At 47.8% G+C, this 25635-nt stretch overlaps 1 non-coding gene across 1 annotated transcript; it reads right to left on the bottom strand.

The window, feature by feature from the left end:
• Positions 1–9285: 9285 nt before the first annotated feature.
• TRNAK-CUU (transfer RNA lysine (anticodon CUU)) lies at positions 9286–9358 on the bottom strand. Its single transcript has one exon. It is a non-coding gene; the product is annotated as a tRNA-Lys (tRNA).
• Between the last annotated feature and the right edge of the window lie 16277 nt (positions 9359–25635).

The raw sequence follows: 25635 nt of genomic DNA, 5'->3' as shown, positions 1-25635 counted from the left end.
AGCCCTCAAAGGGGCCAACATGGGAGGGAATCTCTTTACCAAATGAAATAAACACAGGCAGTAGACTTTTCTCCTTTTTAATGCCTTTATTAGAAGCGACCAGCTTGGTGGGAAGAACCAACAGGTTCACGCTCACGCCGCCACAGCTCCCAGGAGTGACTTGGAGGAGGAGGAAGAGTGCAGCTGTGTCCACTGGATGTGGGCAGAGCTGGGGGTTCCATCCACACAAGAGCATTGGGAAATCCGTTGCTTTTTGGTACAACTTTTGAGGTCCTCTGTCTAGCCGGCATCTTTTAGGTTTTAGGTTAGGGTGAGGGGTAAAAAGGCCTTGGCGGATACTAGATTCTGTTCCTCATGTCTAGTCATCACTTTGATTCATCAATTTTGTGTTGGCTCGTTTTTAGGGGTTTTTGGCTAGGTTTGGTGAGGTGTCTCCTGTTGCATGCTGAATCTGATGTCATTTGCATGTCGACTCAATGTCCCTTCCCCTTCACCGTCTGGGTGTCATCCTCTTGGAAGCAGCAGGGTGTCACTCGACAAAAAGGGGGATGTCTTAACCATCAATGACAGGTAGTTAACGAAAATGACCGGCGATTACAATAACAAACAGAACTCCATCCTGGCAGCAACTGGCCCAACCTGTGAACTCTGCAACATTTTAAAAAATGGGCAACTGTTCTACTCATAACACCAAAGATAGAGACTCTTTCCAGAAATTAAAACACTTAGTAAATCAGCACCCAGCAAAAGTGCAAAAAAAAGGATTTGGAGTCCCTGATGCTTTGGGCAAAAGAAACTTATCCAGCTCTAAAAGAAAAAGATCTATTTCAACCCTGTTTTTGGGCAGATGTTAGCATGAAGTTATATGAGTGTGTCACCCAGCAAGATGCAAGTGCAGGGGCATTGTTTGCTGCTTCTAGAGTTCTTTATCTAGTGACTTCTGATGCAAAATACCCAGAATCTGTTGAACATCCACCTTTGCAGACACCAAGGGGAGCTGAGGGCTTTTACCCAGGAGCAGAAGGGCATGAGCCCACAACCCCCCCCACCTCAGAGACTTCTCCAGATTCAAGGGGGGAGGAGGAGGATGATTGGGATACTGCGGCCCAAGCAGACCCCGAAAAAGAACAAACCCCCAAGTTTAGACTCCTCTTTGGTAGAGAGGAGGAAGCTGATATGTATTTTTTTGAATTCCTTACATCCGTGCAAATTCCTGAGGGGGGGGGCGGGGGTTGAAGCGCCGCCCCGTTCACGGCCGGTTTCCATATTCCCGCCCCTTTCCCCGCCCAGGGAGGCGTCACAGGCGCCCGAGGCTTCACTTGCAACGCCCTCGGTTTTCGACGGGCCAGTCCCAGCCTCTGCCGCCGCCCAACCTCTGAAAAAGACGTCAAAAGGGCCCGCCCCGCCTCGCCGCTCGGTTAGAACAGTTCCGGGGCCGGCTCCCCTTCCCGCCCCTGAGGCCCGAGTTGCGTCACGGAGGGCGGGGCCCACGGCAAGTGGGTCTGACGTCACCACACGCCCCTCCCGTCCGTTCGTGCAGGCCCAGTCCCAGCCAGGGGCCGCGCATGCGCCCTGCGCACCACCGGTCCATCCCACGGCCCGCCCCCCACCGAAGCCGCGGCAGCTGCGCCTGTTCCCTCTCCTGCAGCGGCGGCTGTGCCCCGCCGGCGCCCGATGCGGTCAAGCATCGCTGACCTGGGGCAAACCCCATCCCCCGAAAAAGCTCACACCGCTCCGTCACGTCCCCGCCAAACGGAGCCTTCCAAACCACTCCAAACCGTGGCAGCCGCTGCGAGGAGAGACACTCAGCTGATCCGTGGAGCAACATCGCCACTTTGTGTAACTACGACAACATTACAGCAAACATTACAAAACCTTCAAAAGAAATGTAAAATCATTGTAATGCAGGACATGCCCAATCAACAGCAAACAATTAAAGCCCTCAAAGCTTCTCTTTCAGAAGAAGACCAAGACACCATAGTCATCTTCCCAGGCAAAATGGGAATGACTGGCCAGGACACAACACACACTGAACAGTGGACCAGCACTCAAGCCATGGATGCTTCACAGCAACAACAATTCCCTTCAGCCCATGATGTCAGCGATGAAGACATCATCTTCATCACAGAAGGACAAGGCATTCCTATGTCATCTAAAGATCCACCTGGCTTTTGGACATCATCAGGCACTTCAGCCTTTTACGTGCCTGCTCCAAAGACTTGGCTTTCAGGGCAAAAATCCAGTTCCTCAACCAAGCCACGATTTTTTTCATTTTCTGAAGATTTTGTAAATCAACTTTTTCTCCAGCTTGAGGAGTGTGCTCATTGCTTCCAATCAAAGAAACACCATACCCACTCTATTTCAATAATACCAAAGCAGACAACAAAATCAACTATTGCTTCCTCAATTCCTCGACAACCACAGCCTGCAACCCCTTTCTCCTCCCTTCAAAGAGAAGGGGGAGGGATGCCTGGGATGCATTCACTCTTTGGGTCAGAAGAGGATTCATCCAGGCGAATTGCAAGCCCACAGTTACCCCAGCATAACAGAGGTCCAGTATGGCTTATACTCCCACCTCCCATGCCTGTTTTAATAAAGTTTACTGTATGGTACTGATGGAAATGGTAATTCCCCTTCTTCCCTGTACAATTCACAGGCTAAGGTCAGAATATAAGAACTGTTAGACCAAAACAGTCCTGATCCTTCTGTCTGAAGTATTCCTCCCCAAGGAGATGTTTTATTCAGGCAGTGCTTGAAACCAGTGATGTAAGCTTTGCCTTATTTCTTAATTAAGTGTTATTCTTTGTACATTTCTTGGATCATTTGGGTTTTCCCAAACCATTACCAGCCAGTTCCTGTTTGAAAGTCAATTTGATATCACCCGGTTTAGATGTGATAGTCCATTCCTCAGATTCCTTCACAAGTCCTTTGATTTTGCTGGCATGAATTCACCCTCTTTCTGTGGTTCGTATTACTGTTTCAGTAGTATCTGGAAAGGACTTCTTAATAGCACAGTGATAAAAGAAAGACAATACTGCATTAACTTTTACCATTTGCTTTCTTCAAAACTTTCTGAGTTTAGCTAAAAGCTTTCTCCACAGCAGCCTCTTCTTCTTGTATCCAGCTGTGCTAATAGCTACAGAGGCAAATTCTTCTTTCTGTGAGCTACAATTAGTTAAACAAGAAAGGCCAGGCCGATTTTAACACAAGATGAATCACATCCATTGCTTTTTACTTTTCGGGCAACATTTAACTGTTTTAGCCTTACAGACCCATTCTTCAGAACAAAAGCCTCCTCTTTCTTTTTTTTTTCACTGCATTTCTTTCAATGCTGTTTCTCGCCCTTCCCCCACTGCTGCCACTTTACTGCAGGGCCCCGGCCAGGGCAGATCCTGCCCTAGCGAGAGTTGGGGAGAACTTACAGACAGCCACGGGCATGGGGACCCTGGGGGCATGCCTTGGGTCCCTTTCGCTCCCTCCCTCTCTCTCTCTTTTCCTCTTTCTCTCTCTCTCTCTCTCTCTCTCTCTCGACCCACTTGCCGGGGCTGACGCTGCCATCCTGGACTCAGGACCCCACTGGTTTATTTTTTTTCTTAGTCAACATATCCTCTTTTCCCTTCAAGGAGGGCCCGTTAAAGGAGGGCCCGTTCTGCTAAACCTTTTCCGGACCCCAGTTTGGCATTGAATAACCTCCTAACAAACATGTGTTGAGACCCTTCCCTGCCCTTCATGCAGAAACTGCATTTACACTTCTGTTCTCCTCTAGCACCAAGACATCATCACTCCACATTCCAACATCCCAGAGTCTGCTAACCATCCCTCCCCCTTCTTCAACTTCTCTCTTTCGTCTCTTCTTACTTTCTTTTCTTTTCCCTATCTTTTTCTCTTTTCTTTGATTCAACACAACTCGGACTGTATGAGGTGTTCACACAACTAGTTTACTTACAAAAGTAAGCTTATAACTTTCTTTTACCAGGATTGCAGTAGCTGTTATAGCTTGAATACATACTGGCCAGCTGTGGTTCACTGGGTCCAACATCTTTGATAAATAAGCTACTAGTCTCTTTACTCCTCCCCACTCCTGAATTAAAATTTTATGAGCTACTCCATTTTCTACATTTATGTACAAATGAAACGGGTTTTTCTAACAACTGTAAGCTTAAAGCTGGTACTTAGGCTAGTTTTAACTTCAACTCTTCTAATTTAACATCATTTTCCTTTGTTAATTTTCTATATAAAAATTTTATTGCTTGTGTGTACCCACCAATTCATAATCTGCAATATTCCAGTAATCTGAGTAGCTTTCTGATTTCCCTCCTTGAAAAGGGAGGGGGAAGAGAGAAAATTCCTGCAATTCTCTCGTGGTTGAGTTTTCAACTACCCTTATTTATTAAGTGCCTAAGATATTTTACCTCTGGTTCTACAAATTACAGCTTCCCTTTTGATACCCTTAATCCTTTTTCCCCTAGAAAATTCAAAAGTTATATAGTAGCTTCTCTAACTTCAGTTTCTCAAAAAAAAAATAGTTTCTATTGTGCTTCTTTACTGGGAGAATAGGGGTATTATGAGAAGACATCAAGTTCTAATGTCGCATCTTTTATTAGTCCTTTTATTACTGGCTTTAAACTTTCCCGTCCTTCTAAAGATATGGGGTACTGATGTACATGTATGGGACAATCTTCTTTCTCAATTGTAACCCTTATGGGGTCAATATTTAATCCTCCCCTATTTCCTTCCCCAGCCCAAACTTCCTTGTTAATTTTTCTTCATCCTCTTGGCCTAATTTTAAAACTCCAGCAGTCATTTTCCTGCCTTCTGGTATAACCCCTATTCCTAATTTTACTTGTAAGTCTCTTCTCAATAAGTTGCTACCTGCCCCTGGGACCAATAAGACATCCCCCATCCAAATTTTAGTTCCCCCCTCAATTACCACATCGTTAATGACAGGAACAGTGAAACTCTCTCCTTTTGCCCCTGTTACTTTTACAGTATTTTTGTTCACACTATAACCTTTTGGAATATTTAACAGTCAGGTTCTTTCTGCCCGTGTCTACCACAAATTCCAATTCTTCTTCTTGGGGACCCACTTTTAAAGTTATCACAGGCTCCAGACGGTATTTGTCCCCTAAAAAATAGAGCCGATGACCTCCCTATTCCTCCTCTGTGCCCATCTCTTTAAAGATTTTCAGATCTTTTGCCTGCTTAGGACAATTTTTCCTATAATGCCCTTTGCCCCCACAGTAAAAACAGACATTTCTGGAATGCTCCTGAGACTTTGTTTGTATTGGGGTTCTATTCTTTTCCTTTCCCCTGTCTCTACAACCTTCATATTTAGGAGTAGTGCCTGTGTGGTTTTGATTTTTCTGGAAATTGTTTTCTCGCATGCTGGCTGCCATAAGTTTTGCTTTCAGTTTAACTTTTTCTTCATCTCTCCGGACATAAACTTTCTGAGCTTCCTTTAATAAATCATCTAATGATCTATTATGCCAATCCTCAATTTTTTCTAATTTTTTTTCTAATATCTGGCCAAGCATTAGTAACAAAGTTAATCCTTAACAATGCTTTTCCCACATCAGTTTCAGGGTCTATCCTGGAATATTGTTTCATATTTCTCCTAAGTCTGTCTAAACATTCAGGTGGAGTTTCCCCTTTCCCCTGCTGTGCCTCAAAAGCCTTTTTAGCATTTTGCCCTCTGGGTGCTGCCTCTCTGTCATGGTTTGACACTGGCACAATGCCAGTGCCCCCATGAAGATACCCTCTCCCTGGTAGCTGCTGTGAGATGTGACCAGGAATAAGCAAAGCAGGCTCCTACTTAGGGAAGAAAGAAAACAAAACTTTATTAACTATACTACAACTACAGATAAAAAGGAACACACACACAGGGAAAATGAAAACCTTACAAATACATTTCCTCCTCCCCCCACCAAATTCCCAACACAATACATCTATTCCTCAAATCACCAACTCTTAGTCCAGCACCACTCTTCAGACAATCAATCCTCAGTTCATCAAGAGGAGAGGAGTCCTTCTTGTACCATGGGCTTCCCCTGGAAACACAGCTGAAGCTTTGTGTGTTTCCGTGTCACTCGTGGCACCGCCCGGAGTACATCTGCCGTTGTGACCTCTTCCTTTCATGTCCAGTGCTCTCACCACTGAACACGGACCAGAGCTGCTTCTAGGGTTGTCTTTTTTAAGGATGCTCTGTCCCGATCCAAAAAAGGCACAGTCTCTCTTTTGGGACACCTGTCCCCCCCATATTTTTTCACCCCCTGGGGCCGAGGGGCACCAACACTGAACCCTCTTGGTTCTGAGGCATTGCCTCCCCCTAGAATGCAGTCTCTGTGTCACAAGAAACATGGTTCTGTCCATGGCTATACAAAAAGAGTCCAGCAAAAGCCACTCCATCATCTCTTCCCACTAGGGTTCTTCTCTATTCTTCCACTATTTCTCACTCGCCCAGACCTCTCTCACACTTGCACATTCCTTCCTCATCTTCCACTCTATCTTCTAGGAGAGGTCAATGATCTGTAAAGTTCTCATTCTCCGAAAAGGGGTTAAAAGCTCCTACAAGCGGCCGGCTGAACCCCCCCCTTCTTCTCCGTCCCAGCCATGCTGCCGGCACAGGCCCATGTTTATCAAGTTTCAAGGTTACAGTCTCAGGCAGCAGCTCTTTCTCTCTCTCTCTCTCTCTGTGTCTCTCAGGGGGGGCTGCCCGATGGCTCCCGGTGTCTCTCTCTCTCTCTCTTCCACCCTTCCACCCCCGGGGTCAGGCCTACCTCTCCCGGCCACATGGCTTTTTCCCCTCCCCCTGCCCAGCCAGCAGCTGGGCCGGGGGAGAGACCCGAACTCTTTCCCGCCGGAAGCCCAAAAGGACCCTCCCAGGGGAGAGCTCTGCTTTTAACCCCGTGTTCTCAGAGGCGGATCCATGTCCTAAATGGCCAGGTTAAATGCCAATATTAAAGCCTGAATATCCATTGGCCCAAAACACAGCATCCCAAAAAACACATTTCCTGTCAAACCACCACACTCTCTTATTCCCTTGATTATTAAATTACAGTAGTCAGTCATTTGTTTCCTCCCTTCCTCATTATTTTGACCCCACTCAGGAGGTGCAGTTGGAATTTTGTCTTCTCCGGGGGGGCCCCTGTGGATTATCTTTTTCCCAAGCTTTTATTCCAGCTGCTCTGATTAATTGCCTTTCTTCCTGAGAAAATATTATTTTCATTATGGACTGCATCTCTTCCCAAGTATAAATGTTTGGACCTAAAAATTGGTCTAATTGTTCAGCTGTGCCTATGGGAACCTCCAAAATCCCTTTGATTTCTTTTTTTTTTTTTTAAATTTCTGATCTCAGAAGAAGTCAAAGGGGCATTTACAAACCCTGTTCCACCACCTGCCATGGGAACCTCTCTTAGCGGAAATAAACTAATCCCTTCATCTAACTCTTTTTCTTTTTTATCTTTTATAGCCTTTCTCCCGTGGTTTGAGAAAGAATTTGGAGAGGGCTGTCTTTTAACTGAGCTCCTAGTGTTTCGATAAGGTGCTTCCTCCAGAGAGAGAGTTTCCCTGAACAGCTGGAGCTGTGGTTACCAAGGGAACAGAGCTCAGGGCAAGACGGGGGGGGAGGGGGTGAGGGAAGGATATCCGGCTGACGCTCGGTCCTCCAAGGGCGGGACGTAGGCGTTGTCTGCTGTCGGAATCACCAGAGGAGGGAGCATTTCCGGGGGATACCAGACGGGAGCGCGGGTAGCTTGCACGTGGTTAAGGGCGGCTGAGTCAGCGGCTCCCGGCAGAGGCAAATCAGCAGCGGTGGCACCCAGCGCAGCCGGCACGGGCAGGGCAGCCGGGGATTGAGCACTGGGGGAAGCGGTCGGGGATGGGACGGCTGGGACCGATGGGACCCCTGGCGCGGTTGGGGCAGTGGTCATAGACCATGCAGCAGGAGGGGCCGGGACCGGGGCAGACAAATTCACTGGCGGGGCCAGGGCTGGAGTGTGGGTGGGGACCGGCGGAGCTGCTGTGGGCAGCGAGCCTGCACTTGGGACGGGAACCGGGGCAAGTGGAGCTGAAGCAGGCAGCGAGCCGGGACCCGGGACCCGAGACAGGCGCCTCGGCCGCGAACGGAGGGGGCAAGACCTGCAAAGGATCCCACTCTTTTTCTGTTTTTTCCTCTTGTCCCCCTCCCTTTTCTTTCACCCCTTTTTCCTTTTATTGCTTTGTCTCGGGGGTTTTTGATATTTTTAAAGATGTTATTTTCTTACGATCTCCCCCTTAGCATTTCTGGGGTCTTTCCCTTTTGGTGTCCCCTAATATGTACTATAGCTATCTCTTTTAGGTAACTTTAATGACTCTAAAACCTCTAAAATAAGTTCCTCATGTACTAATCCTTTTCCTCTTGAATTAAGTAATCTTCCTTTCCAAATTTTTTAAAGGTATTTCACTCACATTCTAGCCACAGCCCCCTCCGCACACGCGGGGGAACAATGGCTTGTTTGCAGGTCACATACACCTCTTTCCACAGCCCCCTCCTTCCCACCCGCCCGGGAAGTTGAGGCTGATTTTGTGTTTGAATCACTCACACACAACAAGACAACAACAAGGTACCTTTTACTTTCAAATCACCTATTACAATTTTAGGTGTTACTGGCCAGTCCTGGTCCTCTTGGATATCCCTCAATCCAGGTGTGCTGTCAAACCCCAGATGCTCTTGGGCATTTTTTTATCCCTCAATCCAGCTGTGTGGTCCAATGTAGTAAACCCCATAGATTTAGGAAAAGCACCATGGAGGATATGAACAATAGGAATGCTGAAACAGCAAAAGAAAATTCCTGTTTTCTTGTCCTCCACCCCTTACCCTACCTCTGTAACCCTATAAGGCAATGTCATGTTAACCCCTTACCCATTGGTCAAGCTTGGATCCTTTCCAACCCTATAAAAGAAGCATACTGTACCCCATTAGGGGAGAAAGAAGAAGAGCAGAGACCCTTCACGGACCTCCCCAAATAAAGCCATCTTCGTGGAACAGCCTGCGCCTTCTCCTTCTCCTCTCTCTCCGTCTGCTGCAGCCTCAAGCCCAGGGCACCACTACCTAGCAAGCAGAGCTGAAATCCTGAGAGCTTGCAATCACTATAGAGCTGATAATCACCATGCTTGCTAGATGGCAGCCCTGCGGTCTTGGCATGAGCGAGCTAGCTTCAGGCACCCGGTCCCTACCCAGGGACTGAGCTCCTGAGCCCTAGTGCTCTGCATTATGATAAGGCCAAATAAGAGGCTTTATTAAAGTGGCGCCCAACGTGGGGCTCGAACCCACGACCCTGAGATTAAGAGTCTCATGCTCTACCGACTGAGCTAGCCGGGCCCGTGTCCATCCCCGCCCCCTCCGCCTGCTCCCTGCCTGCCACAGCAGGGACACCTCACACAAGCCCAATCCCAGACACCCCCCACGGTTCTACCCCCCCCACCCGGTCCTGTGCGTGCTGTGCTGCTATCCCAGCTCCAGTGGCACCTCCCCCCAGCCAGGTCATGCCATGTCTCCCCCCCCAGCCATTGAAACCTTTGAAAAACGCTTCTAAACGAAAAAAGCGCAAGTCACGGATAGCAACCCTCCCTCAGTCCTCTTCAGAGGACCAGAGCTCTTGCAGTGAATCTGATTCTGATACGATCCACACGGATCCATGGGCTCGTATTAAAGTAGAAGCGACAAAGGCTGGAGACTGGGAGCTGGCACAGAAGATTAATGCTTTCCCAGTAGAATATAAGCAAGGACGGAATGGTGGCGAGTCCGCTATAAAGACGTGGAAAGCTAACTCCAATAAGGAACTAGTGCAATTAAGAAATATAGCCAAAGAACATGGGCGAAGCTCACATATTTTTAGAAATTTCTTAGAAGCCATGTTCTCAGCACATGTCTTACTTCCCCACGATGTAAAAAATATTTCACACTGCCTCCTGTCCCCAGCAGAATATTTGTTATGGGACAGGCATTGGAAAAGACATTTAAAAACGTTATCAGATTCATATTCTGCGGATGCTAATAAGACGAATTTTACAGTAGCCCAACTAGCTGGTGAAGGTGACTTACAGAAACCAGCAGACCAATTGGAAACCTTGAATAAAGAGGCACTGCAGGACATCGCTCTTGCAGCAAAAACCTCTTTACTTCTTGTGCATGATGAGTCAATGCCAACAATGCATTTTTCTACTATTAAACAAGGGACAGATGAAAGTTTTATCAAATTTGTGGACAGACTTAGAGATGCTTTGGAGAAACAGATCGAGAGCACAGAGGCAAAGAAGGAACTCTTATGTAAACTTGCCTTGTGTAACTCTAATGAAAAATGCAAAGCCATTTTGAGGTCTCTACCCATGGATACAGACCCCACCATAGAGCAAATGCTGGAATGCTGTACACGTCACACGTCCACGGAAAATACAGTGGCCCAAGCAGTTGCTAAAGGTATTGCTGAAGGAGTTTCTGGTGCATATGCAGTAATAGCTTCTAAAGACCAAGCTAAATGCTATCACTGTGGGGATCTTGGACATTATATAAAGGACTTCCCAGAGAGATCACACCCCCGATACCACCGTAACAATTACCAAAGACCCCAGAATCAGCAGCACTACCAGTAGCATTGGGGAAACTTCTTGCGCCGCCCGGTCAAGCCCCGGGCGCTGACAACAAATCAAAGGCCACCCAGACCCAACCCCGCACCAGCCCAGGATGTTCCGGACCACAAGAAGAGGATCCAACCCACGGGGCAACCCAGATGGGAACCCGCCGTCAACTGGTAACTGCTTTGTCCATTGAATTTAATAATGAGAATGTTCACCATGTTCCCACAGGCAAATATGGGCCAAAAGGTGGTCCTTCGCACATTTTAATCACAGGTGACTCTCTTAATAGCCCAAAGGAGATCTTCGTTGTTCCAGAAGTGCTGACAGTGCAGCCAGGACAAGAGATTCTCGTCCAGGTATACTGCATAGACTCACCATTTTTTCTTTCAAAGGGAACTCCAATAGCACAAGCCTTTTTACTCCCAAAGGATCACAGGGAACAGATTCCTCTCAACCCTACAGCTATGTGGGCACAAGTCGTGGGACCATCCAAGCCTACCATCGAGTGCGGCCTTACCTGCAAAGGCGAGAAGACTCACCTACCAGGGATGCTGGACACCGGTGCTGATGTGACCATCATCGCCCGCTCAGAATGGCCAGCACACTGGGATCTACAACCTGTTGCAGGCAGGATTTCAGGGATTGGCGGAGCTACAGTGTCCATGAGAAGCAAGAACAACATCCTCGTGGAAGGGCCTGAAGGCAAGCTGGCAACCATTCGTCCATTTGTGGTAAGGGCCCCCATCACCCTTTGGGGCAGAGACGTTCTATCCCAGTGGGGAGCTTCTCTACATATTCCCACTCAGGATTTCTAATTGGGGTCACTGAAGTAAGCGCGCTGCCAGAAACACCTCGTCTCACCTGGAAAAGTCACAAGCCAATCTGGATTGAACAGTGGCCCCTTAATAAAGCCAAATTGCGCGCCCTAAACACCCTCGTGGAAGATCAGCTCGCAAAAGGCCACATAGTGGAGTCCAACAGCCCTTGGAACTCTCCAGTCTTCGTTCTACCAAAGCCTGGGACAAACAGGTGGAGGCTTCTCCACGACCTTCGCAGAATCATCGAGGTCATCGAGGACATGGGCCCCCTCCAGCCTGGCCTGCCCTCCCCATCGATGCTGCCTAGAGACTGGACACTTGCTATCATAGACATTAAGGACTGTTTCTTCAGCATTCCTCTGCACCCTGAGGATGCTCCACGGTTTGCTTTTTCCGTTCCCTCTCTTAACAAGGAGGCCCCGCTCAAAAGATATCATTGGCGTTATCTTCCTCAAGGACTAAAAAACAGCCCCACTATTTGCCAGTGGTACGTGGCTCACATCCTGACTCCCATTCGGAAATCATTCCCCGATGCTATCATCCATCACTACATGGATGACATCCTGGTGTGTGCTTCAGACAAAGCTTACTTGGACAATACAGTTAAAAAGACTATTGAAACCATAGAAAAGGCAGGAATGGAGATTCGTGAGGATAAAATCCAGTACACCAAGCCATGGACTTACCTTGGATTCCAGATCCGGGAAAGGACCATCGTACCTCAGCAGCTCACCATAAATGACGACCCAAAAACCCTCAGGGACTTACACAGCCTGTGTGGATCCATCAACTGGGTACGTCCACTGCTAGGAATTACAACAGAAGACCTTGCTCCCTTGTTCAACCTTCTTCGCGGACCTAAGGACCTGGACTCTCCCTGCACTCTCACAGAAGAAGCCAGAGGTGCCATCACTAAAGTCCAGGAAGCCCTGTCTTCATGCAAAGCCCATCGCTTCGAGCCCAGTCTGCCTTTCAAGTTCATCATCCTGGGAAAAGCACCTCGATTCCATGGACTGATATTCCAATGGGACTCACAGCTTCGAGACCCTTTGTTGATACTGGAATGGATCTTTACAAGTAGCCAGCCCACAAAGACACTTACCACCTACCAGGAGGTCATAGCACATTTAATAAAAAAGGCAAGGACTCGCCTTCGATCTCTTTCAGGTTGTGAGTTCGAATGCATATACTTACCAATAACTCTTACAGACTTTGAGGATTTGATCCAGACCAATGAAAGCCTCCAGTTTGCCCTGGATAGCTACACGGGCCAAATTTCAGTTAAGATCCCAAAACACAAACTCTTTAACCCTGATGTAACCTTCCATTTGATTCCAAAACAAATCCAAAGTAGAAAACCTCTCAAGGCTCTAACACTCTTTACAGATGGCTCAGGGTCTTCCCACAAGTCGGTGGTTACATGGAGAGACCCCCAAACACAAGATTGGCACTCTGACATACAAATAGTGGAGGGATCTCCACAGATCGCAGAATTAGCAGCCGTTGTCAGAGCCTTTGAAAAGTTTGAAAACGAGCCTTTCAATCTGGTTACAGATTCAGCTTATGTCGCTGGGATAGCGATGAGAGCAGAACATGCTCTTCTCAAAGAGGTCTCTAATCCAAAGTTGTACCAACTGCTCTCTAAATTAATATACCTAATCTCCCACAGAAAGCAACCTTACCATATAATGCATGTGAGGTCACACACAGACCTCCCAGGTTTTGTTGCAGAAGGCAACAGAAAAGCGGATGCATTAGCAATGGCAGCAGAAACTGCTAATGTTCCTAACATCTTTGCCCAGGCAAAGTTGTCACACGCGTTTTTTCATCAAAATATACCTGCCCTTATGAGAATGTTTAAGCTCTCAAAGGATCAGGCAAAGGCTATTGTTGCTACATGTCCGAACTGTCAGAACTATCAGATACCATCCATGGGGACGGGAGTCAATCCCCGAGGTCTGAATAGCTGCCAGCTGTGGCAGACAGATGTAACTCACTTCGCACCTTTTGGAAGATCAAAATACGTGCATGTATCGGTCGACACGTTTTCAGGAGCAGTATTTGCATCATCACATGCAGGAGAAAATACCATGCACACAATAAAACACTTTCTCCTCGCTTTTGCTGCCCTGGGTGTACCAAAAGAGATTAAAACAGATAATGGACCAGCCTACACTTCCTGCAAGTTAAAGGAGTTCTTCAGTGAATGGGGAATAGCACACAAGACCGGCATACCTGTAAACCCCACGGGACAATCCATCGTGGAAAGGACACATCAAACCCTCAAAAGAGTCCTTGATCAACAGAACAGAGACATCAGAATCACATCTCCAGTGGAAAGACTTTGCAAGGCTCTCTACGTCATCAACTTCCTGAACTGTACAGCATCAGAGCCTGACCCACCAATACTTCGCCACTTTGCAAATACCACCCAAGCAAAGCTCACTGAGAAACCACCTGTGCTCGTGAAGGACCCTGAAACACACCAAATTTCTGGGCCCCACCAGTTGATTACCTGGGGTAGAGGATATGCGTGCGTGCCTAATCTTTTAAAACCCCTTAACCCTCTACCCACTCCTCCTCCCATAGTGTAGCTTAGAAATTAAAAGAAAAAGGGGGGGAGGAGGGGAACAAGAAAAGAACAAGGCAGAAAACCCTCTCATCATAAAGATAACAAATTCTGCTTATATTCCCTATCAGAAGCCCTATTCCTGCCCAAAGATGAAAAATATCTCCGTTGCTGCTGTCCTCACTGCTGCCTGGATGTTCTTCACCGTACCGTGTGCCTTCGGCTGGATTAGCCCACAGCCTAGCCATAATGTTTGGGTAACCTTAGCAAAAACATTAAAACAGGACAACATGTGCTTGTCCATGGGAAGCATTGATAACCCACTTTCCACATGTCTAGTAGGAATTCCCTTTGTAGCAGATGACTGGCCTGTCTATAACTCAGAGATTCTCCGCACCACAGGTAAGAGACCCAATGTGGTTGATACTTGGGATGAGTGGACAAAAATTCTGCCAGATGCTCGAGAGGAACCCCAAGAATTAGATCTGTTGGGGTCCTCCAAGGCCACATACTGCGTCAAATTTTACTTTAGACGTCCAAAAAACAATTGGCCAGAAATTGACCAGAACAAAAACACATATCGAAAAGAGATATCACCAATTAACAAAGCCTATAACTCTCACGATTGGTGCAATTACACGGCTTGTGTGATTTCTGTGTCCTCTCTCCATCCCAAAGTATTACCCAAGGGAATGTTTCTCATCTGTGGTGACAGAGTATGGGCTGGGATCCCCTCACGACTCCAGGGAGGTCCCTGTACCCTTGGAAAACTTTCTACCCTTACACCAAACATCACCCTGTTACATAATTGGAAAAAAGAAAGCGAATCAAAACGACAAAAAAGGTCCTATACTGAATTTGATGAAAATTGTGATCCTAAATTATACGATTGGAACAAACCAAAAAAGATTGCTGTCTCCCTCTTTTTACCCTGGGTAGCTGCAGCTAAAGGCCTCGGTGAAATCAATCACCTTGGGTGCTGGCTCAGTAAACAAGCTAACGCTACATCTGCAGCCTTGAGTGATCTCTTAAAGGAAGAAGAAACCACAAGACATGCTTCGCTCCAAAATCGAGCAGCAATTGACTTCCTGCTGCTTGCCCATGGGCACGGCTGTGAAGACTTTGAAGGGATGTGCTGCTTCAACCTCTCTTCACGCTCAGAATCCATCCATGCGAACATCCAGAAACTGAAAGATCTCGTGAAGGACTTGAAAGTAGAAAGAATCCCAGACTGGGTCAATGAACTTTTTGGGCAATGGGGATTAACAGGATGGGCTGCATCCTTGATTAAGGGAATGTTGTTGATTCTCCTTGTAGTTGTTATTGTGTTAGCTCTGTTCTCGTGCCTTGTTCACTGTTTCAAAAGAACTATAGCGAATGCCTTTTTTGTAAAAACAGAAAGTGGAGTTGTAGTAAACCCCATAGATTTAGGAAAAGCACCATGGAGGATATGAACAATAGGAATGCTGAAACAGCAAAAGAAAATTCCTGTTTTCTTGTCCTCCACCCCTTACCCTACCTCTGTAACCCTATAAGGCAATGTCATGTAAACCCCTTACCCATTGGTCAAGCTTGGATCCTTTCCAACCCTATAAAAGAAGCATACTGTACCCCATTAGGGGAGAAAGAAGAAGAGCAGAGACCCTTCACGGACCTCCCCAAATAAAGCCATCTTCGTGGAACAGCCTGCGCCTTCTCCTTCTCCTCTCTCTCCGTCTGCTGCAGCCTCAAGCCCAGGGCACCACTACCTAGCAAGCAGAGCTGAAATCCTGAGAGCTTGCAATCACTATAGAGCTGATAATCACCATGCTTGCTAGATGGCAGCCCTGCGGTCTTGGCATGAGCGAGCTAGCTTCAGGCACCCGGTCCCTACCCAGGGACTGAGCTCCTGAGCCCTAGTGCTCTGCATTATGATAAGGCCAAATAAGAGGCTTTATTAGTCCAACCCTGGATGCTCTTGGGCATTTTTTTTATCCCTCAATCCAGCTGTGTTGTCCAACCCCAGACGCTCTTGGGCATATCCTCAATCCGGCAGAATTTTGCTCAACCCTGGATGCTCTTGGAATGTTAATCCCTCAATCCAACAGGTTTTAATTCTGGATGCTCTTGATCACTCTTATCCCTCAATCCAGTAGAATTTTTAGGGGCCCCTTTCTTTTGTCCCGTTTCCTAGTGGATTGGGCTAGGAAACCCGTCTGCTCCCTTCCTCCGAGGGGTCCAATCCCTCCCTGAGACCCAGTCCCAGTTACCCCGGGAGATTGTTTCACTCCTTTTATCTCTTGCTTCGTCTCTTTACTGGCCGCTTTTCTGGCGAAAAGACAGAAATGCAGCATGGGAGGCCCCACACTCAGGTAGCAGGTCTGGGATTACCAGCCCGCCTCTCATTCGCACACACATTCATCCCCCCATACCTGACCCCCCGGAATGTACTTACCAATCCATTTTCCTTCCCGGGTTCTTCATGTGCACTACTACTCTTAGGGGGCCAATTACCGCGGTTTTAGAGAGCCTTTTTCCCTTTACTTTGTTTTATTGCCTCCTTTTGTTCACCAATCGTAACCTGTGTCTGTAAGTCACACTCGGTGAAACAGAGCAAGGCTGCCAAATCGGGCAGGGCGTGCCTTCCTCACTCTGACTCTCCTAAAGCACTGGCAGCAAGGTGTTAGTAACCATCCTCTGCTACCGTAATTGTGAAAAACACCAATCACTTGCTTTTAGAATAGCAAAAGTTTAATAGTAATAAAATGGTTATAAAAATAGTAATATAATTAGAGTAATAAAAATCTGGACAATCAGGATTTAGGACAATACGAGACAATAAGAACAAAGAGTTACGGATGGTCCGGGTCCCTTTTTCTGGGCAAAATAAGCCCGAAAAAGGACACACATTAACAGAGGATTAACCCTTAAAAGCAATAGCCCGTTTGTTGCCTTCTTGTGGAGGCCGCGATGACCTGGTATCGGAGTCCAGCACTGCGATCTCCTCCTTGGGATCCCTCGTGGCCAATAACGGACGCTGACACCAATGTGGTGGACGGTTAAAGGCGTTTATTGAGGGGTCTCGAGGGTATTTATGGACTAAGGGGCTTCTCTACATCAGACAGGGGTTTGGCTATACTTTCTAGGGTTAGTATGGAGTGGAAAGTTACTGGCATGCATAGGTTAGGGGGGCTACACGTTTGGCTACATTCCAAGGGTGATCCTTATCTATGGGGAGGGGGGTAGAAGGATTCCTGTAATTTTCCGTCACAGCCCGAAATCTTCCGAACGCCTGTCCCTAGCCTACCACACCCGTTACATATTCATACACCTCATACATGATGCATAAATTCCATTCAAACAAAGGATTCTTTCTGGTGAGTGTCAACTTCTTCCTCTTAATCCTGATGGCGCCTTCAGGGCTGGTCGAGACAGGAAGAACTCGATAGGAGAGCAATAAATTATTTTTCTCTGAAAGATTTAGGTGTCCTGTGGCTGCTATCTCAGTGCGAGTCCTCTCTTATAAAAAGTATCTTACATAGCATAATTTCTATTTTAACATTGTGTTATAACCTAAAACTATATTTAACACACTACTTATGAAAATTAATACAGCATAACTTTCTAACATAACACATACAATATTCATTTTAATATTTGCGAAAAGCCAATCATATAATATGCATTTTTCACATTGTTGCATGGAGATACCTGTTCTGTGACATCCCAGCCCTGGATAGTGGGTCAGAGATTGGGAGTTCGGAGGGTGGAGATGGCGCCGACACCCCGGGGGGAAGATCGCCAGACCGGGCGGCTGCCAGTTTTTCTCCGGCTCCGTGCGGTCCGGCAAGAGGCGTGGGGACTCCCCATGGAACCTATCTCTCGTCTAGAGATTATGTTTGGCCGACAAGTCCTGGTCCCTACATCTCTGGGAGGTGGCCGTCTCCTCTTTCTGCCACAACAGTGCCGCCAAGAGCGATAGCTGCGCTCGGCCATGCCCAGGAGACGGCGCTTCCCTGCTTGCGCTGCTTTAGGCCCCTCCTTCGCCGCGGGCAGCGCCACAACTATCACCACCGCGGCTGACAGGTCGGTTCTCCCCTTTCCTGCGAAGAGTTCCTGGCGGTCCACTGCGGCAGTCAGCCCTGCCTTAGCACCCCCTGCACGCTGGGGACCGACTCTTTCATGGCCGGCAGGAGCTGCAGTTCCTGGCTCAAGATCCCCATCCCCACATCGAGGGTGAGGGAGGAGTCAGCTCCACCCTCGGCAGTCGCCACGACAACACTGATCGCTCCATCAGCTTCCTTGTTGACAGCCACAAAGCCTGTGCAGCTGTACCGGCCACGCCCATCGTCAATGCCCTCTGGCGGGTGTCTGTTCCAGCCGACGTCACACCCCTGGCTGGCTTCCCCCTCCTTTTCCATGGCACCTGTGTGGACGACAGCAACCGTGACCGATGCATCAGCTCCATTTCTCCGAACGGTAAATCACACAGCAGGAGCTGTGTCTCCTTTTGCTCCCCCATCTTTGGTTGCGGAGCAACTGCCTCCTCCCGGCGTGGCGGCTGACTTGGTTGACTTATTGTCTTTTACACCTTCGCCATTGCAGCCCGCGGTGGTGGCGGTAGTGTCACCGGCCGCGGCCGCCCTGCCCGCCACCATGCCTCCAGCCGCGCGATCTGTGGCTGGGCCCCCGGCTGCGGCATGGCCGGCGGCTGGCCCCTGTTCATTTGGGCTTGCAACCGGCCCTTCGGCTTCGTGGTCCGCAGTCAGTCATTCGACTTCAGAGCCTTTGGCCAACCCACCATTCCCTGCTGCCCGCAGGCTGTCGTCCCCATCCCTGGATGGGGACAGTGACAGCGATGAATACCAGCGGCCAGCCCCCCGGCGGGGGCGTGCCTTGGTGGTGGAACGCCGGCAGGGACAGGCGGAATCATTGTCTTGTCGGGTGACCGTGGGCCCCAAGAACCCTTGCAGCTTTTGGGATGCAGTTAAGATACGAGCTTCAGAAGCTGGGGATAGGGTCTTGTTGGACAGGATGGAAAGGCTGTGGTGTACAGCTGACACCACACTTGCTCCGGGGGAAGGGGCCACAGATGTCAGTCAGACAGCTTATCCGGCATCTGTGGGGGAGATACAGGTGGTTAAGGAGGACCATGTTCTGCCACGAGGCGAGGTGCAAGATTTTCCCGCGTATAAACCTGTCCCAAATTCAGGACATGCCAACAGGTATGATGTGATTGCCTGGCGAGTGATCCAGGATTTACAAGAGAAGGTTGCAAAATATGGCCTTGGCTCCGTGCAAGTTATGCAGGCTCTCTGAATGATAAACTCGGACCTGCTTGCTCCATTTGATATTAAACATATTGCTCAGGCACTGTTCCAGCCTGTGCAATATGAGTTTTTTTTGGACAGCTGGAGGCAGGCTGCTGAAAAGGTTACAGCAAGCAACAGGCTTCTGCCTCAGGAAGACCCTAGGTATGGTGTGGGGGTGGACACTCTCCTCGGAGAGCAGGCCTTTTCCAATCCTGATTTTCAGGCTACCTGGGACTCTGCCGTTCTTGAGCAGTGTCAAAGGGTAGGATTTAATGCACTGTTGAAAACTATTGAGACGGCCTCTCCCAGGCCACAGTTTACAACGATAATTCAAGGAGCTGGTGAGCCTTTTTTGCCAGTTGCTGAGAAGCTTGCATCTGCCCTGGAGAAACAGGTTGAGGATGATACCTTAAGGTGGATTTTATGCAAGCAGTTAGCTCGAGTCAACTCAAACGGGGAGTGCCGGAAGATCATAGATGCTCTTCCAGGCGACCCGATGCTAGCAGACATGGTCAATGCATGTGCCAAGACAGGTTCTGTAGACCACAGGGTTTCTGCTCTGGCAGTTGTTTTACAGCCAGGCCAGATACCCTTAGGGGGCGGACAAGAGAAGAAGAGCAAAAATAAGGGCAAGAGAAAGCAAGGAACACCCAAACCAACAGGGCCGAGTGCCACCTTCTTGTGCTCTAAATGCCTATGGGAAGGTCATTGTTCAGACCAATGTAGGACTAAATTTCATGCCAATGGCCAGCCTTTGGTAGGCCCGGGAAACAGAACGATGAGCGCACAGGGGAATTGAGCCCTGACACAAGTGATTCCTCAGAGCATGGCGCCGGCTCACATCTGCCCAGCCAGCTTGGAGGCATCACCCACAGCTCCACCGGCATGGATGTATGTACCACCAATGCAGTCATCTTAGAATCCTGTCGTGAACATAAGGTTCCTTTGGACGTGTTCGGAACTTTGGGACAAGGACTGGGCACGCTGCTTGTGGGAAAATCTAATGTCACCAACCAAGGAATCTTTGTTCACCCAGGAGTCATTGACTTTTCAGGTCAGATTTGTGCCACGATTTCCATGCCCTCCCCCCCCGTCACTATTCTGGCAGGGACTCGGATTGCTCAACTTGTGCTTTTTTAGTCATGTGTCTCCAGGACTGACCCGCAGACTCGTGGGAGTGGTGGCTTCGGATCCACGGGACTGCCACAAGCCCTCTGGTCTGCACACATTTCTGCTCAGCCACCCCAGATGTCGTGTACCCTGACCCTACTGGGTGCCTGCCCATCAATGATCTAGTTTCAAGTTTTGATTGACAGAGGGGCGGATATGACAGTGATCTCCCTCTCTGCATGGCCTCCTACATGGCCTTTGGCCCCCGTGGGGTCACCCATCATAGGGATGGGGGGTGCGTCATGTAACTTGGTGAGCCAACACTTTGTGCTGATCAGTAACGCAAATGGGCAGACAGCTGCAGTTCGGCCCTATGTCATTACATCTCCAATCAATTTCTGGGAGCAGGATGTATTGGCTGCCTGGGGAGTGTGAATTGGGACGGATTTTTATTGAGGTCACTGCATTGAAGGGCGAAAGATATCCTACGCTGCCTTTATGGTGGCTGGTGGACAAACCCATTTGGGTTCATCAGTGGCCCCTGACAGAAGAAATTCATCGCCCTTCATCGACAGGGACATTAAGCCTTCTACTAGTCCCTGAAATACTCCCGTCTTTGTGATAAAGAAAAAATCTGGGAAATGGAGGTTGTTACAGGACCTCCGGAAAATTAATGCGGTGATGAAATGCATGGGGGCATTGCAGCCTGGTATGCCCTCACCCACCATGATCCTTGCGGGATGGGAGATCTTGATCATTGATTTGAAGGATTGCTTTTCACAATTCCTTTGCATCCTGGTGACAAGGTGACAAACCAAAGTTTGCCTTCATGGTGCCTTCAATGTGCAAACCAAAAAAAAAAAAGGGGGGGATGCCTGGAGAAACCCAATCAACCATCTTACAGTGACACTGAATTCAGAGAATAGAGAATTCTGTCATTCTAAATCATTTTCTCTCGTTGCATTCTTCAGGTGAGACACACCTGCCTCGAGCGAAACTCGGGATACGGGACCTAGCCACTAATAAGTGGGAGGGCCTGTGCGACCTTATCGTTTGGGGCCATGGGTATGCATGCGTTTCCACAGATATTGGAGTACGATGCGTACCTGTGAGGTGTGTCCGCCCTGACTTGTGACACCAAAAACAGAATGTGGCCAACAGGCAACCTCTGAATGATGATCAAGATGACGACCATCAATCAAATGGCCCCTCCATGACTGGGGAGTGAACATTCCATCCTTTCTTTGCTTCTGAAAAAGGACTGTTGACAGGCTAAGACTGTCAGTTCTTTGAACAAATTAATGATAAGTTGTTATTATATTATTAGACTTAGTATTGAGATTGTATTAGAATAAGTAAATGATTTTAAGATTGATAGTGCATTTCTTGTAAGATGGAATCACAAGATCTGATCTCTCTGACCATTTTAAATCGGCATCCGATTGAGGTTCTGATTGAAAACTAGCAACTGCTAGAGGAACCTCTGGAGCTGTGTTTGTTCTCCTTCCTGCAAGGGGCCCCACAGAGGATTACAAACATCACCTCCTCCTTTAAAAAAAAGGGGGACCTGTGGATGAGACAGCCTGGTCAGAGAGCCAGAAAACCAGATAAGTTTTCTCATGGCAGACTTGTGAGACTTTCAGGGAGTTGTAGAGAAATGATGATAGCTTGTTATTATAAACAATCTGCAGGTGGTATTTTCCTACTCTCTGTTTTCCTGTTTTTCTCAAGGATTGTTTATAAGAAAGATGTTTTTGTTAATTAGCCAATCAGGTGAAATGTATTGGAATAGTCTATAAAAAGAGAGGTTTTCGTATTAAAGCTACTGCTGTGCAAACCAGCCTTCTTGGAGTCTGTGTTGTTTCTGACTCAATAGCAACATATAGCTTATTTAGCAAGTTTGCAAAAGTACAGAAAGCTTGTAACAGGAATGTAACTTGTTTGGTAGAAACAACTTAGAACACATAAGAATTTAGTTGCTAGGCAAAGGCCATAAAGATAAGATATATATTGTGAGAACTCAGTAAAGCATGACTCAAGTATTGTGGAAACCCGATAAAGCAGAACCTTTTGCTTAAGGAGCTAGCAAGAACCTGGCTCCTGGTCTTGGCCAGGACAAACTGACCTGGGAGTTAGTCAAACCTCCACCGCGCCTGCCCAGAGATGAGGTCAAGCAGCGAACACCTGAGAAAGACCTCTTACTTCATCAAGAAGACCCCTGCCCATGACCCCCAGGGGGCGTGGCACCCCAGAAGACTAATTGTATTATGAAGCGCGAGGAGGTGGAGAGTGAGCGAGGGAATTGGCGGGTAGGGAAGTGTGGGGTTGGGGGATCAATGTGTATTTAAACCTGAAACCTGTCTCGACCAGTTACGCATGTATGGTGGAAATATCCCTCATGCGTTCCAGCTGGAATAAAACATACCTGCTTTACAATTTTAATTGTAAAGTCCTCATTCACCAACTCAATAGTTATTTATAACAGTTTCAAAAGATACTTGTATTCTATCAAGGCATTATACAGTTGATTTCCAAGATGCGCTGAAAAATAAGTTGTTAACAAGCCCTGAGTCAGAAGTTGCTGCAGGGTGAGAGGGTTACCATTTTTATCAAATCTTGATCCATAGGTTTTACTCCAGTGTTACGGGGAGGAGGGGAGGGGCAGCAGGGTGGTAAGAGGTTCTTCCATTTTCTGTAACTCAGTTTCATTATTACTTTGAAAAAACATGGCGGGTTGATATATGAAAATGTGGATGTCCCTCCCCCGGGCTTTCCCGCACTGCGCAGGCACCCCAGTCTTTACGCTGGGCCCGCCCATCCCTCTGCCACTTTTCACAACTGTATGATACACACTGAGAACAAAGGGGCTGGCACAGCGGGGTTGCTCCGGCGCGGCTGCCACCGGATGGCTTGGGCTCAGCAGGTGCCGGTGCTAGCTGGTTCCGGTGCACTGTCAGACCTGCCACTGCTGTGTTTCCCACACTGCCCACAGCAAGAAGCCCACAGCACCCCGCAGCACCCAACCCACCGCCACTGTGCACAGCCCCGGTACCATGGGCCATAGAGCCACCTGCGCCGGGACAAGCTGCTGTTTCTGGCACCCTGCCAATGCCTCAGGAGGCCGCTGCAGCCTCTGGGGAAGGAAGCGGGGGGGAGGGGAGTGAAAAGCCTCAGTGCTGCTGAAGCAACCCCGACGCAATGAAACTGCAAAGATGGTGTTAAGAGTAACAGGAATTAACAGCAGTACATCCTTCTCCGGTCCAGGGTTGAACTGGTAGGGATCAAACAGCACTGTAGGGGATGGGCTGACGTCGATGTGAAAAATGTCAATTTTATGATTGGCTTTTCTCAAATATTAAAATGAATATTATATGTGCTATGTTAGAAAGTTATGCTGTATTATTTTTTTAAGTAGTGTGTTAAATATAGTTTTAGGTTATAACATAATGTTAAAATTGAAACTATCTATGTGAGATATTTTTTAAGAAAGGAATGAGGTACTCGCACCAGATAGCAGCCATAGAACACCTAAATCTTACAGAGAAAGAGAATTTATTGCTTCATTATCAGAAGAAACTAAATCTTCCCGCCTCACTCTGTCCTGAAGATGCTGTTAGGATTAAGAGGAAGAAGCTGACACTGACCAGACAGAATCCTTGGTTTGAATGGAATTTATGCATCATGTATTAGGTGTATGAATATGCAACAAGCTATTGTTTTTAAGGGTTAATCCTCTGTTAACGTGTGTCCTTTTTCGGGCTTATTTTGCCCAGGAAGAGGTACCCGGACTGTCCGTAACTCTTGGTTTTTATTGTTTCATATTGTCCTAATCCAAATTGTCCAAATTATTATTACTTTAATTATATTACTATTTTTTATAACCATTTTATTACTATTAAACTTTTAAAATTTTAAAAACACATGATTGGCGTTTTTCACATCGGAATAGTCCAGTATGTTGGAAGTGGGTGCAAGCGGACTTGAGGGTTCAGGGCAATCAGTTTCTGAAGTCGCAAAATGGCGGATCTCCAGGCGACTCTCTTTAAGAGCCACCATATTACGTATTAGCTCCCCATGTGGCAAGATGCCTTCAAGTATCAGCATCGCCATCCCTGGCAATATTAAAAAGTTTCTAACCCACTGCCTGCCAGGCTTCCAATTGAAAAGTCCTAGTAGAAGGGAAATTCTTTACATGCGTGTACACCTAGTCCAGCAAGTCACTTAGCATCGGACATATCTGTACTTTGCCGATGCAGGAGCTGCCATAACAGGTCTAGGCTCCATCTTTGTTCTAGGGATATTTTTCCTCCCATAATTCTTCCACTGCTCACCTGATAGGTGATAGGCGTGCACTTGGGTTCCTTTGCTAAACTTCTCCTGGTCGACCCCAATCCTGGTTCGGAGGAAGTCGCTAATGGTGCGGTCCAATTCTTTCACCGCCTGTGATAAGTCCTGATTTGGGTGCCATTCATGGCAATGGGGAATGAAGACACATCGACCTCCTTGCTTGTCCCGAAGAAGATTGTTTATTGTAATAAAGTGAACCCTTTTGTGTTCTAAACGTAACACAAAACAAGCATTCATTGGCTGCCTGCCACTGCAGTGTCACTGTTCATGTATCCCTTTACCCAACTAGCTCTCTGATCACCTGGTGCCCATGCACCTCCCCAACCAGTCACTGCCTCATGCACGAGGCAAGCATGTGCCAGCCATACAATCCGATCTCTGCTTACAGGACTTGGTTTGTACCTTGCTGTTAGCTGAACCTTTCCCAGAGTGCTTTCTGTTGAGCAAGAGTGAACAGGATTTTTTGTCTCCCACAAATGACTGTGGATGTTGACAGTCTGGTCAGAGAAAGTCAGATAAACTTTTGTTGCAGTGTGATGCCATTTCCTGTTTCACCTATCCCAACCCCCCAGGTGTGCCAACCTCTCCTTTCCCCTCCCCCTTTGCCCTCCTGCTGAGAGCTGTCCATCAATCTTAACATTTCAGCAGGGTTGTGGTGTGGTTGGCAGTTCAAAAGATGCCCCTCAGGTCCAGGCTCATTGGCCTGTCTAAGTGTCATTATCCCCTGAGCTTTCCTCTCCTCCCACCTGGTTGGTGGCTCACCTGTCCCTTCCCCTCCCCCTGTCCCCAGGCTTAAAAGGAGACAGGACCATGCGGTCTGGATTCTGTTGGGAGCTGTTACAAGATTCAGAGGTCTGTCATCCTGGAATAAAACTCTGGATTAAAA

This window comes from Molothrus ater, chromosome W (genome assembly GCF_012460135.2).
Source record: "Molothrus ater isolate BHLD 08-10-18 breed brown headed cowbird chromosome W, BPBGC_Mater_1.1, whole genome shotgun sequence".
Lineage (NCBI taxonomy): Eukaryota > Metazoa > Chordata > Aves > Passeriformes > Icteridae > Molothrus > Molothrus ater.
This window is presented reverse-complemented; position numbering and strand designations above follow the sequence as displayed.